This window comes from Triticum aestivum, chromosome 4A (genome assembly GCF_018294505.1).
Source record: "Triticum aestivum cultivar Chinese Spring chromosome 4A, IWGSC CS RefSeq v2.1, whole genome shotgun sequence".
Taxonomy (NCBI): domain Eukaryota; kingdom Viridiplantae; phylum Streptophyta; class Magnoliopsida; order Poales; family Poaceae; genus Triticum; species Triticum aestivum.
Genome location: NC_057803.1, coordinates 279,971,199 through 279,987,734, shown reverse-complemented (window position 1 = coordinate 279,987,734; position 16,536 = coordinate 279,971,199).

Below are 16,536 nucleotides of genomic sequence, written 5' to 3'. Positions count from 1 at the left end.
GCGATGTGGGCGCGGGGACCGACCAATGACGAGGCGACACGTGGCGGCGGATCTGAATTCGGACGTGTCCGTCGGTGCAGATCTTGTCCGGTGGTGCGCGAGAGGATTTTTAGGGTTTCGGAGGTAGGAGGAGATCCGAAAATCGGGGGGTGTTTAAATAGGCATAGAGGGAGCTTGGAGAGTCCAAATGAGGTGCGGTTTTCGGCCAAGCGATCGTGATCGAACGATATAGATGACGGAGCAGAGTTTGGTGGGTTTTGGGCCAATTTGGAGAGGTGTTGGGCTGCAACACACACGAGGCCTTTTCGGTCCCTCGGTTAACCGTTGGAGTATCAAACGAAGTCCAAATGATACGAAACTTGACAGGCGGTCTACCGGTAGTAAACCAAGGCCGCTTGGCAAGTCTCGGTCCAATCCGGAAATGTTTAATCCCCACACACGAAAGAAAGCTAGAAACGACCACCGGAGGAGAACGAAGCGCCGGAATGCAAAACGGACAACGGGGAAAATGCTCGAATGCATGAGACGAACACATATGCAAATGCAATGCACATGATGACATGATATGAGATGCATGACAACGACAACAACACACGGAGACAAAACCCGAACCCGAGGAAATAAATATAACTTAACACCGGAAACGGCAAGAGTTGGAATACAAATTGGGAAAGTTACATCCGGGGTGTTACACCGGCATGCCCGCCCCTTTGGCCTCCTCAGGTGGCGCCCCCTCAGTGGCTTCTCCTGCCGTCTCCTCAGCCGCGGAGGCCTCTGGTGTTTCCACTCCGGCGGCCTCCTCCGATACGGCGACCGAGGCCACCCCGTCCACTTCCGTGTCCGGGGCCGCTACAGCTACTGGATCCTCCCCGACGGGCTTTCCTCCGTCCTCGCCCGGTTCACCGTCTCCACCAGCCGCTCCAGCACCGCCTGCCGGTATGATGACTCGGGCACGCGCTAGTGTCCATCGTCCCAGCACGCGGTACACTTCTGATGAGTATTTCTGTGCCACGTCGACGAGCTCGCCATCACCCATTCCCTCCTCTGCTCGTGCAACCCTTCGTGATCCACACCGGATCGCTGTGATGCGTGAGGAGTTCGGGGCGTTGCAGCATACTGCACGTAGCATCTTGTTCCGCGGCCTCGCCACGTCAACGTCATCAGTGGCAAATTGGTGTTCTGCCACAATACACGTCCTGATAGTTCTCTTGACCGCTACAAGGCTCATTGGGTGGTTTGTGACTTCAGACAGCGTGTCGGCATAGACTTCACTGACACTTTTGCTCCGGTTGTCAAACCGGGCTCGATTCTTATTGTGCTACAGTTGGTGGTCTCCCGTGCATGGCCTGTTCATCAGTTGGATGTCTCCAACACATTCCAACATGGTCATCTTGCCGAGCAGGTGTTCTATGAGCAGCCCACTGGCTTTGCCGACACCGAGCACCCGGATCACGTGTGTATGCTATACTATTCTCTCTACGGGTTGAAGCAGGCATCCCGGGCATGGTACCAGCGTATTGCAGCCTTCTTCCAGGAGCTTGGTTTTCGCACCACTCGCTCTGATGTCTCCCTTTTCATCTATCATCAGGGCGCCTCTACCGCATATTTTCCGCTTTATGTCAACGACATCATCTTGATGGCATCCTCTCCCGATCTTCTTCAGCACCTCACTACTCGTCTTCGTGATGAGTTTTCCCTCAAGGATTTGGGCGCCCTGCATTACTTCCTCGGTATTGAGGTGGTTCAGCGTACTAATGGATTGTTTCTGCATCAACAGAAGTATGCTCATGAGTTGCTCGAGCGAGCTAGCATGCTTACTTGCAAGGCCGCCTCCACACCTTTGACACCAATGTGAAGGTCTTTGTTTTGGAGGGCTCTCCCGCACCTAATGTTGTGTTCTATCGCTCCATCGTCTGTGCCTTGTAGTACTTGATGCTCACCCATCCTGATTTGCAGTACGCTGTTGATGTAGGGTAGAAACCCTAGGGCCGATCATACGAAGAACACAAAGAACACGAGGGAAAATGTGAGGGGAATCACGAGGGGAAATAGGAGGAAACACTCAAATAGACAAGAAATGATCACACATGTGGTAGATCCTCGAAACACAAAGAGATACACAATCCAAATCCAACAAAGGATGATACAAACGATAATTAGTTCATCTCCGTGAGGAGGTCTTGAAGGGTCATCCCATGAAGGGGTCTTGAATCCAAGGTGGATCTTCTCCGTAGAGGCTGCAGTCTCTCTCGATGGAGTGGATCCGTATGTATGAGCAAAGCTCTATCTCAAATGAGCTAAATCTATGCTAACCTTGACTAGGAGGAGGGGGATGTCTATATATAATCTAAGCCACGAAGGGGTAAGTGGGAAAGAGGGATACATGGGCCTGTCGCCCGTCTCTGCGCGCAGCAGGCGCCGGATGTCCGGGCTGGGGGCCGGAGGTCCGGCTGTTCGCGAGATGCCGGATGTCCTTGGCACTGGCCGGATGTTCGGCCTAGGAACAGGCCGTTCCCGTTCTTCTCTAGATAGGGGATGCCGGATGTCCTGGCATTTCTGAGGCGCCGGATGTCCGGGGTCGCGCCGGATGTCCGGATGCTGATACTTTCGGCCGTCTATTGGTGCAGTTGTTGGCCGGTTACATAGGTGCCAGATGTCTGGCCTCAGGCCCGGATGTCCGGCCGCTGTAGCTTCAGCAGCTCCGTCTTATTCCGCCGTCGCTTCCAGGCTTCCCTCGCGGATGGTGTAGTTGTTCCTTGGCGCTTGCACTCCTCCTCGACATTCGTGAAGCTCCGACAATACCTATGCATGCACACGAGAGAAGTGTCAAGTAGTATACCATCCTCAAAGCGGTCAAGTGAGCACGTGTAAAGGAGATGATTCACCTTTGTGTATGTGAAGTAGATGTCGCACGTGTCGTGTCACTCGCCAAACGGACTCTTGACATGGTGATGTCCATAGGATGCTCCGCATCATCTCCCTCCCCTTGGGAAAGATCCAACCTCGGATGGAAAACCAAATCACCATGGGAAAGAGATGGCTTCGCCGTGTAGAAGTGGACGTTTACCAAGTACTCATCATCTTGAAGCTCAAAATGGGCACTCTCCAATGTCGCACCGTCTTGTGATTCCTCAAAAGGAGTAAGGACAACAAACACTTGGAAAAACAAATGTGGTTAGCGTTAGTGCAAGGCCAAGCATTCGAGAGGTGATTCACCAAACAAGTGTCTTCATCATGGAAAGCATATCATGCGACAAAGGATTGTGACATGGCATGTAAGCATATCAATGGAGCACAAGCAAAGATATCATGGAAAAAAGCATGTAAATGTGAGGTAGTGATGAAAATATATGTGACAAGAGAATCAACATCTACCTCAAGGTCATAGCAATCATGCATAAAACGTTCGACAAATGGTCGATGGTAGGCATAAGAAGCATTCACAACACCAAATAAGATGAGATGTCTAAACACATGGGTCAAGTGCAAGACAATCCAAGCATAACATGCATAAGGTGTAGTGAATATAGAGTGGCACTCAACACTACAGAAAGAGCAATTGTTCATCATGTGTGAGTCAAGCAAGGCAATCATGTTACAAGCAATGTGACATGGCATATGTGAAGAAATGATATTGTTGCAACCAAGCATATGATAGGAGCAAATAATCCAAGAATTGGATGCAACACACAAGGCATATATATCATGATGCATGGAACGATGAAAACGACAAGTCGAAGCAAGATCTCTAACATGTGTGCAAGCAAGTGGTCCAAGATGGCCAATAAGTCTCATGGTGCAAGCAACACAAGTAGTATGATCCACAATATCCATGCTTAGGAAAGATGTCACCTTGAAGGCATGTGCTTGTGCTTCCTTCATGATGCCAAAACACAAGCAAGTGTGATGTAGAATCATCATGGTGGAAGGTGGTTCGCTCTCAAGAGCTCGGATTGTCAACTCACGTCACATGGAAGTTGACACGAAGTCCAAGTTTCCTACGCATGCACACAACAAAACAAAGAACGTATGTGCATGGTAGATAAACACATATCCATCATGATGGTTCTCTTCTCTTGCACCTAACCGTTAGTAGGACAAGTGCATGAACAATATGATGCAACAATGGCAATATTCATGGCATGAGGTATATGGTGCAAAGAGGTACGACAAGCATGCTTCACAAGAAATATGTCAAAAGCTCCAAATATATGTGAGAATGCTATGGGGGAAACTCATTATGAAGACTAAAGGCATAATTGCACTCAATACATGGCAAATCATCTAGCATGAGAGAGGTGACATATAGAGATATAATACAGGAAGCAATAACAATCTTGATGCGGAGCATCCTACGGACATCACCATGTCAAGAGTCCGTTTGGCAAGTGACACATGTGACATATACTTCACATACACAAAGGTGAATCATCTCCTTTACACGTGTTCACTTGACTCCTTCGAGGATGGTATACTACTTGAAATTCCTCTCGTGTGCATGCATAGGTATTGCCGGAGCTTCATGGATGACGAGGAGGAGTGCAAGCGCCAAAGAACAACTACACCATCCGCAAGGGAAGCGTGGAAGCGAAGACGGAAGAAGACGGAGCTGCAGAGTCTACAGTCGCCAGACGACCGATGTGCCACCGGACGTCTGACACTCTACAATGCCCGGACGTCCGACACACCTTCCACCCAGCCAGACAAGGACGCTACAGCGGCCAGACAACCTCCAGCAACCGAACGACCGACATCGTCCAGAAATCCAACGACACTTCAACCGAGCCAAAACATCGGACGTCCGACCCATACCGGAAGTCCGTTACCTCATGAGCGACTGGACGTCCGACACTGCCTGTGCGCAGCCAAGCCTTTGGCCTTGTATCTCTCTCCCACTTACCCCTTCGTGGCTTAGACTATAAATAGACCACCTCCACCTCCTTTCCAGGGTTAGCAAAGGATTAGCTCATTTGAGATAGAGCTTTGCTCATCCATCCGGATCTACTCCACCGAGAGAGACCACGGCCTGTACGGAAAAGATCCATCTTGGATTCAAGACCCCGCAAGGGAAGATCCGTCTAGGATAACATCAAGACCTCCTCTTGGAGATGAACCTTACGTTGTATCATTCCCTTTGTTTTCAAGTACCTTGTGGATCTTGTGTGTTTGATTGTCTAGTGGATGTGTGATTGGACTTGTTCTTGAGTGTTTCCCCTTGTGATTTCTCCCTGTTCTTCCCCGCGTCTTCGTGTTCTTCGAGGGAATCCACTCCAATCTTGAAAGATCGGCCTACACCGGGTTAGCCCCATATCATATGGTATCATGAGCCACATTTATCACGTATTTGGAGTCCCTCCCATCATTTTCTAGCCTTCTTTGGGTTGACTTCATCCTTAATTTCACAAATCCCCACCAAAAGTAGCCCCAATTTTTTTGTGATTTTGTTGGTTTGATGAAGTTTTGTTTGATTTGATCCACAGATTTGCTTGGTTTCGAGTGGATCTAGCATCTCCACAAGTTTCCCCACTTTCCATCCATGAAATATCCTCAATTTTGACCCCAAAATCTCCAATTTCTGCCTAAAATCGCGTCTCAAATCTCGGATCTCGAGTTGACCCCGAATCACCGGATGACCGACACTTTACCAGACGTTCGGAGCCCCAGGAACCACCGGATGTCCGGACTCCATCGGAAATCCGACACCCCGATCTTGAGCTGAAATAACGGACTTCCAACCATTTCTAGACGTCCGACCATCGGACATCCGACACTTCTTGGACGTCCGACACCTGAAACAACTGACTTCGGCTGATTCTTGTTTCGGCCATAAGTAATTCATCCGAACTACGATTTTGACGTTATTTAGCTCGTTTTTTAGCATTTCACACCCCCACCCCACAAAAATACCACCAACATCATTTGACTCCATCAAAATTTGGTAACTTTGGCATCTTTGCCTAGGGCCTTAACCACATCATCCGCATTACAATCACCGACTTCCGCAACCTAACCCATATTGATACCCATAGGATTAGTGGTTGTTTGAGTACTGATTCGAGTTGCCTAAGGTGTTTCGGCTACTTAGGGACGGTTGCTTCTTCATCAACCACCACCACCACTTCCGCATAGTCTTGCCCACCATACATATCCATCACCCCAATTTAACCCAATTTTGTTTGAGTTGTGAGTTGTGTCTCCTAAGGTGTTTCGGCTACTTAGGGATGGTGACCTCAACTTCGACATCGGGTATAGTACACCACCATAACCTCCACTTCCGCATTGCCTACTCGCATAACCCATCATTGCATTTCTATAATCCCATTGAGCTTCCATAACCACCACCGCTTTATGCTACCACCATTTGACATTTGCCTGTAAGATTTTGAGTTCGTGGGTTTTTCATTTCCTAAGTTGTTTCGGCTAATTAGGAACGGGTCGACATCAACAACACCGCCCATCATCGTCATGGACGGTAACCTCGATGACACCATTGTATATTCCCCTTGCAATTGCATTGCTAACCCCTAGCCCATTTTGTGTTACTTGCCTATGGAGACTAGCCATTTGAGTATTGCCGACAATGTTACTTGTGCACATTAGTGATCATTGGTCTACACCTACCATTTCATACATACTGTATCATATTGGTATCATCTTGGTATCATATCATCCATTGTGGCACAAGTTTGTTCCCGCATATACACAATTGCTATATTGGTTTGTGCATTTCACATTGTGGCTACATCCGAAAAAGAAAGAATAAGCTTTTAAGCAAAGAAAAAGAGTTAACAAAGAGCTTGTAAGCAAGAGCCATAACATCGTATCATAGTGCATTACAATATATCATATGGTATCATACTTGATCATCTTGGATCATCTTGTGCTAAAGCACCGGAACATACATAGATAACACACATGGGATATAAAGTTATCCATTTTGCATCTTATAGGTTGTGCACAAGTGTCGTATCCGCCTATTGAGTAATCGTGCTAGCGTCTCTCTTGAGTTGTGCAACACGAGCGTTTTCCATGGACTCCACATTTTGTGCCCATTCCTTGGTTGCATGACCCCATTAATCTATCCGTGTGTGTGGGTTCCCATGTTCCATATTTCTATTGGTCTACTTGTTTCACTTGCGAATTTGTGAATCTCTTTTAGCAATATTGACTCTTGCTAACATTTTGCATTAAACTTTTATGCCACTATCCTCAGTGAGCTACTCCATAAGCTTTACTTCATAGGTGTGAGTGAACAAGTTCAGTACCAATTCCACTATTCTTTCATTTCACATTGAGTGAAACGAGATACATCCTCAACTTTGGGAAAAGGTAACTTGGTATTGTTTATCTCATTTCCTACTCACCTCTACTCGAGTCTTGTGATGGATAGGCATGGCATTTCACCTTCGGTCTACAACAACAACGACGAGTTTGATGCCACGAAAAACCCCACCGAAGCCAAGATGCATGCTCAAATGGAGGAGATCCAAGCCCTCATCAAGTCCTACAAGTGATCTTCATCATCTTTGAGAAGACGCTCAAGAGCACATGCTTCCGAGATACCATCTCCAGCAAGATCACATCGGCATCGACACCATCACCAACAAGAACGTGAAGGTCAAGAGCTCAACACCAACAACCGCTCAATGACTTCACCATCTCCCTTGGCATCTTCACCTCAGGACATACGGCATCTTCGCCAACAAGCACCCCAAGGCTACGCTCAAGAAAAGCTCCCCAAGCTAAAGTCTGCGACTTCCATGAGCTACTACGACCTCGACACCGACCATGAGATTCCTTTCTATGGGACTCTACAACCCAAGGAGTATCTCGAGTGGGAGCGCTTGATGGACGACTACCTCAAGCTACATCAAGTCCCATACAAAGAGTAAGTGAAGTGCGCCATAAGAAACTTCCACGACTATGCGTCCACATGGTGGTTTCACACACATTTGGAGAGCTACGACATGAGTTGGCCCAATATGAAGAGAGCTATGCGGCAAGAGTTCGTGCCCCCAACCGACACGGAACAACTTCTACGCCAATTGGAGAACACCATCCAAGGATCCAAGACAATCGACGCGTACTTCAAGGAGATGAAGACTGCCTTGCGACGAGCAGGCATGGACGACCCACTTCGATGAAGTTCCACTTCATGATGGGATTGAACAACGACATCTCCAAGACTATCTTCCTCGAGAACTGCAAGTCCCTCGACGACAACTACATTGGTGCTCTCAAGGCGGAACAAGAACTCATGAAGGCCAAGGCTTTCCACCCCAAGATCACTTTGCTACGACCAAGCTCCATGAGAACGAGCATGAGGATAGTACCACCAAGATGTCCAAGCCCGACGATCTCCAAGACAATGATCCCAAGTTCGACTTCACCGCCATCCCTTTTCGTGGCATTGATGATGCCGAGTCTCCTTCGACTCTGTTTCAAGAAGGTGCGGCGACGACTACGACTATGGAGACCATCAAGGACCAAGCTTTGGAGGCGAGTGACATGGTGACGAGCAAGGATGATGCTTCCATCTTAGGAGGCGAGAGTGATGATGTGCCATCTTCGGCCTTCATCCACGGCGACGGTGATGAGATGATCGAGCATGGGATTTTCCCTTCGGTCATGGAGGAGAGCGATGATGTGCCATCTTCGGCCTTCATCCACGGCGACGCAGACGAGATGGTTGAGCATGGTATTTTCCCTTCGACCATGATGATGTACGATGACTTGAGTGACTTTAGCCACCATGTTGAGAGTGAGAGTGACTTCACCACTAGCCCCATATATGATGTGTTGCCCCAATTCCCATGTGAGGAGAGCCACAACCCCCACCACTTGAGTGAGATGATTGACTCCACCATATGTGAGTTTGAGTGCACCTATCTTGAGGGAGTGAGTGAACCACCACATAGAGAGAGTGAGGTAGTTGATAGGGCATGTGAGGCCACTTCGATTTCTAATGACTTAACCTCCACCTATATTGTTTCTTCTCATTTGGTGCTTGTCCCATATATGATGGTGCGCCGATACTCGATGTCTTTGTCCTCCCTTTGGACAAGACGATGGCCATGGTGGAATATGATGCACCCCCACATGGTTCCGTCATGATGAAGATGACCACCATTTGGTCATTCCCACCTCACCTACACCACTTGAGTGGAATGAACAAGGTAACATAGGTGAAGGTGTTGCTCTAGTCCCACTAGTGGACATTCTTGACATTTCTTGCTTACATGATGTTGATCCACCTAGTACAATGCTTCATGCTAGTTCGACTTCCCCATGTGATGATTTATTGCCCATTTATGATGAGTACGATGATTTTCATGTGGAGTCTATTAGTTGTGATGCCATGTTACATAGGATTTCTTGTGACGATTCTTTAGGTCACATCATGTTCGACAATCCTCTTGACTTGTCATATGCTATGCATGAGATCAACCATATGTCATATTTGCAATCTCTTCGTAGTAACTATGCATATGCCATTAAAATAAATCCAATTTGCACGTATGGCATAGATGACAAACACATGGTTATTGGCATTTGTTTCTCTTGTGATGATATTGATATGCTCCCTTTACATCCTTTATCTCATATGCCATGCCATGACCACCTAGCTTCTGATATGCATTGTTTTGGATGTTGTTCATTTTCTCCATATGATGTTTACGATATTTCTCATGAGGAGACCCCCATAGTTTCCTCATACATTTTAGGAGATTTTGATTCATCCCATTCATTGCATGATCCCAATACTTGTGTGCACCATATGATCCCCATGAAGAAAAATGCTATTGTTGTGCCTTATACTTGTATGCTCAATTTGTGTCCCCATCGTGTTATACACAATAACTATTATTTCATGATGGATGGCATGTTCTTATACTATGCAACAAATTTCTTTGAGCGATGCTTATCTTGTGCTAACTCTCACGTGCACATACACATCATGATCAATGATGTGTACATTTACCACAAACACAATTTCTTAGGTTTGTGTCTCTTTTGTGTAGGTACCCATGAATACTTGTCAACCTCACAATCCCGTGAGTTGACAAAACGATCTCTAGAGAGCAATGATGAATTGGATCCCATGAATTGTCTTTCCCACTGCTCTCTTCACGCACAGACTTCGCGCATTTCTTCTACATGGTCCTCACATGGTTATGGGTTATTGTCCATTACATATTCTATGCCCATCTTACCATGTTCACTTTGCATGATTTGCTCATTCATATGCCTTTGCCGTGCATTTGTGACCCATGCTTTGCATTACACATGATGATTGATTCTCATACTTGTATGTGTATTTGCAAGCTTGGTAGTGATATCTCTTGTTATTGCCATGTTCTATTTGTGACCCATCCCTATGATGATACTATGATCTTGCTTTGTGTTCATGCTTGCGATATGTCATGTGCATTTTCTATGCCTGTTATTTGCTCACATGGCATGATTGCCATGATTTCCTCTAGTATGTTGCATCTTCTCACTACTAGCTTGCATGACTTGATTACTATGGTTGCTTGCCTTGTTGCGTCACCAATGATTCATACTTTATTATTTCATGCGGTTGATGACAACCATTACAATTCTTTGCACATGATTGTTATTTCTTCTTGTCATATATCTCCATATGTTGCCTCTCTCATGCTAGATGATTTGCCATGTATTGAGTGCAACAATGATTTTAGTCTTGCTAATGAGATTGCCCCCATAGCATTCTCGCATATATTTGGAGATTTTGACATATTCCTTGTGAAGCATGCTTTTATTACCTCTTTGCACCATATACTTAGTGCCATGAATATCGCCATCGTTGCATCATATTATTCGTGCACTTGTGCTTATAATGGTTATGTGCAAGAGAAGAGAACCATCATGATGGATGATGTGTTTATCTACCATGCGCATACATTCTTTGTTTTGTTGTGTGCATGTGTAGGGTACTTGGGCTTTGCGTCGACTTCCACTTCATGTGCGTTGACCATTCGAGCTCTTGAGAGCGAAAAACCTTCTACCATGATGATTCTACATCGCACTTGCTTGTGCTTCGGCATTGTGAAGGACGCACAAGGACATGCTTTCAAGGTGATATCCTTCTCTTTTGAGAACCCCCAAACCACGAGCATGAGTATTGTGGATCATACTACTTTTGTTGCTTGCATCATGAGAATTATTTGTCATCTTGGACCCCTTGACTGCGCACGTGTTAGTGATATTGATTTCATTCAACATCGCCACTTTGCCATGCTTCATGACATTTATACCTTGTGTGTTGCATCCAATTATTGGATTACTTGCTCCTATCATATGTTTGGTTGCAACAATGTCTTTTCTTCATGTATGCCATGTCCCATTGCTTGTCGCAGGATTGACTTGATTGCCTCACACATGATGAACAATTGCTCTTTCTATTGTGTTGAGTGTCACACGATTGTCACTACACCCTATGCATGTTATGCTTGGATTGTCTTGCACTTGACCCATGTGTTTAGACATTTCATTTTATTTGGTGTTGTTAATGATTCTTATGCCTTCCATAGACCTTTCATTGAGCAATCTGTGAATGCTTGCTATGAACTTGAGGTGGATGCTTCTTCTCTTATCACATAGATTTGCATCACTACCTCACATTTACATGCCTGTCCCCATGATATCTTTGCTTGTGCTCAATTTATGTGCTTACATGCCATGTCACAATCCTTTGCCAGACCATATGATTTGCATGATGACGACACTTGTTTGGTGAACCACCTCTTGAATGCTTGGTTTTGCACTAACGCTAACCACATTTTTTTCGAAGTGTTTGTTATCCTTGCTCCTTTTGAAGGAATCACAAGATGGTGCGACATTGGAGAGTGCCCATTTCGAGCTTCAAGATGACGGGTACTTGGTGAACGTTCACTTCTACACGGCGAATCCATCTCTTTACCATGCTGATTTGGTTTTCGATCCGAGGTTCTTTCCCAAGGGGGGAGATGATGCAGAGCATCCTACAAACACCACCATGTCAAGAGTTCATTTGGCAAGTGACACGTGCGACATCTACTTCACATACACACAAGTGAATCATCTCCTTTACACGTGTTCACTTGACCCCTTCGAGGATGGTATACTACTTGACAATCCTCTTGTGTGCATGCATAGCTATTGCCGGAGCTTCACGGATGATGCGGAGGAGTGCAAGCGCCAAGGAACAACTACACCATCAACAAGGGAAGCGTGGAAGCGAAGACGGAAGAGATGGAGCTTCAGAGTCTATAGCAGTCGGACGACCGACGTGCAACCGGACGTCCGACACTATAGCGCCCGGATGTCCGACACACCTTCAACCCAGCCATATGAAGATGCTACCGCGGCCGGACAACCGAAGCAACAACGGACGTCCCACAACCTCTAGCGACCGCATGACCGACATCGTCCGGAAATCCGATGCCACTTCAACCGAGCCGAAACGTCGGACGTTCGACCCACACTGGACGTCCGGTACCTCTTGAGAAACAGGATGTCCGACACTACCTGTGCGCAGCCAGGCCTTTGGCCTTTTATCTCTCTCCCACTTACCCCTTCGTGGCTTAGACTATAAATAGACCACCTCCACCTCCTTTCTAGGGTTAGCAAAGGTTTAGCTCATTTGAGATAGAGCTTTGCTCATCCATCCGGATCTACTCCACCAAGAGAGACCACCGCCTCTATGGAGAAGATCCATCTTGGATTCAAGACCCGACAAGGGAAGATCCGTCTAGGATACCATCAAGACCTCCTCTTGGAGATGAACCTTACCTTGTATATTTCCCTTTGTTGTTCATGTACCTTGTGGATCTTGTGTGTTTGATTGTCTAGTGGATGTGTGATTGGACTTGTTCTTGAGTGTTTCCCCTTGTGATTTCTCCCCATTCTTCCCCGCGTTCTTCGTGTTCTTTGAGGGAATCCACTCCAATCGTGAAGGATCGGCCTACACCAGGTTAACCTCGTATCAAATCACGTGCAAAGCATGTAGATGGTTGTCATCAACCGCATGAAGCGAGAAAGTATGAATCATTGGTGATGCAACAAGGCAAGCAATCATAGTAATCAAGTCGTGCAAGCTAGTAGTGCGAAGATGCAACATGCTAGATGAAATCATGGCAATCATGTCATGTGAGAAAATAATATGCATAGGCAATGTACATGACATACCGCGAGCACAAACACAAAGCAAGATCATAGTATCATCATAGGCATGGGGCACAATGCAAACATGGCAATGCCAAGTGATATCTCCACCAAGCTTGCAAATGCGCATACAAGTACTAGAATCAATCATCATGTGTAATGCAAAGCGTGGGTCACAAATGCATGTCATAGGGATAGGAATGAGCATATCATGCAAAGTGAACATGGCAAGATGAGCATAGAATATGTATTGGACAATAACCCATAGCCATGTGACGGCCATGTAGAAGAAATGCGCGAAGTCTTTGCGCTTAGAGAGCGGTGGGAAAGCCAATCCACGGGATCCCATGTCATCGTTGCTTTCTAGAGTTCATTTTGTCAACTCATGGGATTATGAGGTTGACAAGTATTCATAGGTACCTACGCAAAAGAGACACAAACCAAAGAAATTGTGTGTGTGGTAAATTTACACATCATCCATCGTGATGTGTATGTGCACGTGAGAGTTAACACAAGATAAGAATATCTAAAATAAATTTGATGCATGGTATAAGAACATGTCATCCATCATGAAAGAATAGTTATTGTGTATAACATGATGGGAACACAAATTGAGAATGCAAGTATATGGCACATCAATAGCATGTTTATTCATGGGAAGCATATTGTGCACATAAGTAATGGGATCATGCAATGGATGGGATTGATCCAAATCTCCTAACATGTATGCGAAAACTATGGGGGTCTCCTCGTGAGAAATATCAGAAACATAATATGGAGAAAATGGATAACATCCAAAACAATGCATATCCGAAGCTAGGTGTTCATGGCATGGCATATGAGATAGATGATACAAAGGGAGCATATCAATATCATCACAAGAAAAACAAATGCCAATAACCATGGGCTTGTCATCTATTGCATATGTGCAAATTGGGTTTATTTTGATGGCATATGCATAGTAACTATGAACAGATTGCAAATATGACATATGGTTGAACTCATGCATAGCATATGAAAAGTCAAGCGGATTGTCAAACATGATGTAGCCTAAAGAATTATCACCAGAAATCCTATGCAACATGGCATCAAAACTAGTAGACTCCACATGGCAATCATCAAACGCATCATAAATGGGTAAATCATCGCATGGGGAAGTCGCACTAGCATCAAGCATGGCAATAGGTGGATCAACATCATGTAAGCAATCAATGTCAAGAATGTCCACTAGTGGGACTAGAGCATCACCTTCACCTATGTTACCATTCTCATTCCACTCAAGTGGTATAGGTGAGGTGGTAAAGACCAAATGGTGATCATCTTCATCCTGATGGGACCATGTGGGGGTGCATCATATTCCACCATGGCCATCGTCTTGTCCAAGGGAAGGACGAAGTCGTCGAGGACTGGCGCATCATCATATATGGGACCTAGCACCAAATGAGAAGACATAATAGAGGTAGAGGTTAAGTCGTTAGAAATCATAGTAGCCTCACATTCCCTATCAACTATTACAGTCTCTCTATGTGGTGGTTCACTCACTCCCTCAAAATAGGTGCACTGAAAGTCACATATGGTGGAGTCACTCATCTCACTCAAGTGGTGGGGGTTGTGGCTCTCGTCACATGGGAATTGGGGCAACACATCATATATGGGGCTAGTGGTGAAGTTACTCTCACTCTCAACATGCTGGCTAAAGTCACTCAAGTCATCGTACATCATCATGGTCAAAGGGAAAATACCATGCTCAACCATCTCGTCGGCATCGCCGTGGATGAAGGCCGAAGATGGCACATCATCGCTCTCCTCCATGACCGAAGGGAAAATCCCATGCTCGATCATCTCATCACCATCGCCGTGGATGAAGGCCGAAGATGGCACATCATCACTCTCGCCTCCTAAGATGGAAGCATCATCCTTGCTCGTCACCATGTCACTCGCCTCCAAAGTTTGGTCCTTGATGGTCTCCATAGTCGTAGTCGTCGCCGCACCTCCTTGAAACAGAGTCGAAGGAGACTCGGCATCATCAATGCCATGAAAAGGGATGGCGGTGAAGTCGAACTTGGGATCATTTTCTTGGAGATCGTCGGGCTTGGACATCTTGGTGGTACTATCCTCATGCTCGTTCTCATGGAGCTTGGTCGTAGCGAAGTGAGCTTGGGGTGGAAAGCCTTGGCCTTCATGAGTTCTTGTTCCGCCTTGAGAGCACCAATGTAGTTGTCGTCGAGGGACTTGCAGTTCTCGAGGAAGATAGTCTTGGAGATGTCGTTGTTCAATCCCATCATGAAGTGGAACTTCATCGAAATGGGGTCGTCCATGCCTGCTCGTCGCAAGGCAGTCTTCATCTCCTTGAAGTACGCATCGATTGTCTTGGATCGTTGGATGGTGTTCTCCAATTGGGGTAGAAGTTGTTCCGTGTCGGTTGGGGCATGAACTCTTGCCGCATAGCTCTCTTCGTCTTGGGCCAACTCATGTCGTAGCTCTCCAAATGTGTGTGAAACCACCATGTGGACGCATAGTCGTGCAAGTTTCTTATGGCGCACTTCACTTGCTCTTTGTATGGGACTTGATGTAGCTTGAGGTAGTCGTCCATCAAGCGCTCCCACTCGAGATACTCCTCGGGTTCTGGACTCCCATAGAAAGGAATCCCATGGTCGATGTCGAGGTCGTAGTAGCTCATGGAAGTCGCGGACTTGAGGTTGGGGAGCTTCTCTTGAGCGTAGTCTTGAGATGCTTGTTGGCGAAGATGCCATATGCCTGTAGGCGATGATGCCTTGAAGTCTCTTGGCAAAGATGCCAAAGGAGATGGTGAAGTCATTGAGCGGTTGTTTGTGTTGAGCTCTTGACCTTCACGTTCGTGTCATTGATGGTGTCGATGCCCATGTGACCATGACAGAGATGGTAGCTCGGAAGCATGTGTTCTTGAACATCTTCTCAAAGATGATGAAGATCGCTTGTAGGCCTTGATAAGGGCTTTGATCTCTTCCATTTGAGCATCCATCTTGGTGTTGTAGTTGTTGTTCATGGCACCGAACTCGTCGTTGTTGTTGTAGACCGAAAGAGGTGTGCTTTGCCTATCCATCACAAGACTCGAGTAAATGAGAGTGGGAGAAAGAGAAGATGATAGATGCGAGGGTGTCCTGATGTTTCGATGAGATAGTTACCGTTTTTTATGGGAGTCGACGTTGACGATCCGACTACGAACGTGCGAGACATCGTGCCTTAGCAATCACTAAACCAACTTCCAAGGGGTTATTGACCATGGTGGAGCACGATCAACCTGACCACGAGGGTCTATGTATGCAAGCAAATGAAGAACAAGCAAGAAACTAAGATTGCAATCTAGATTTGCGAATATAAGATGAAAAC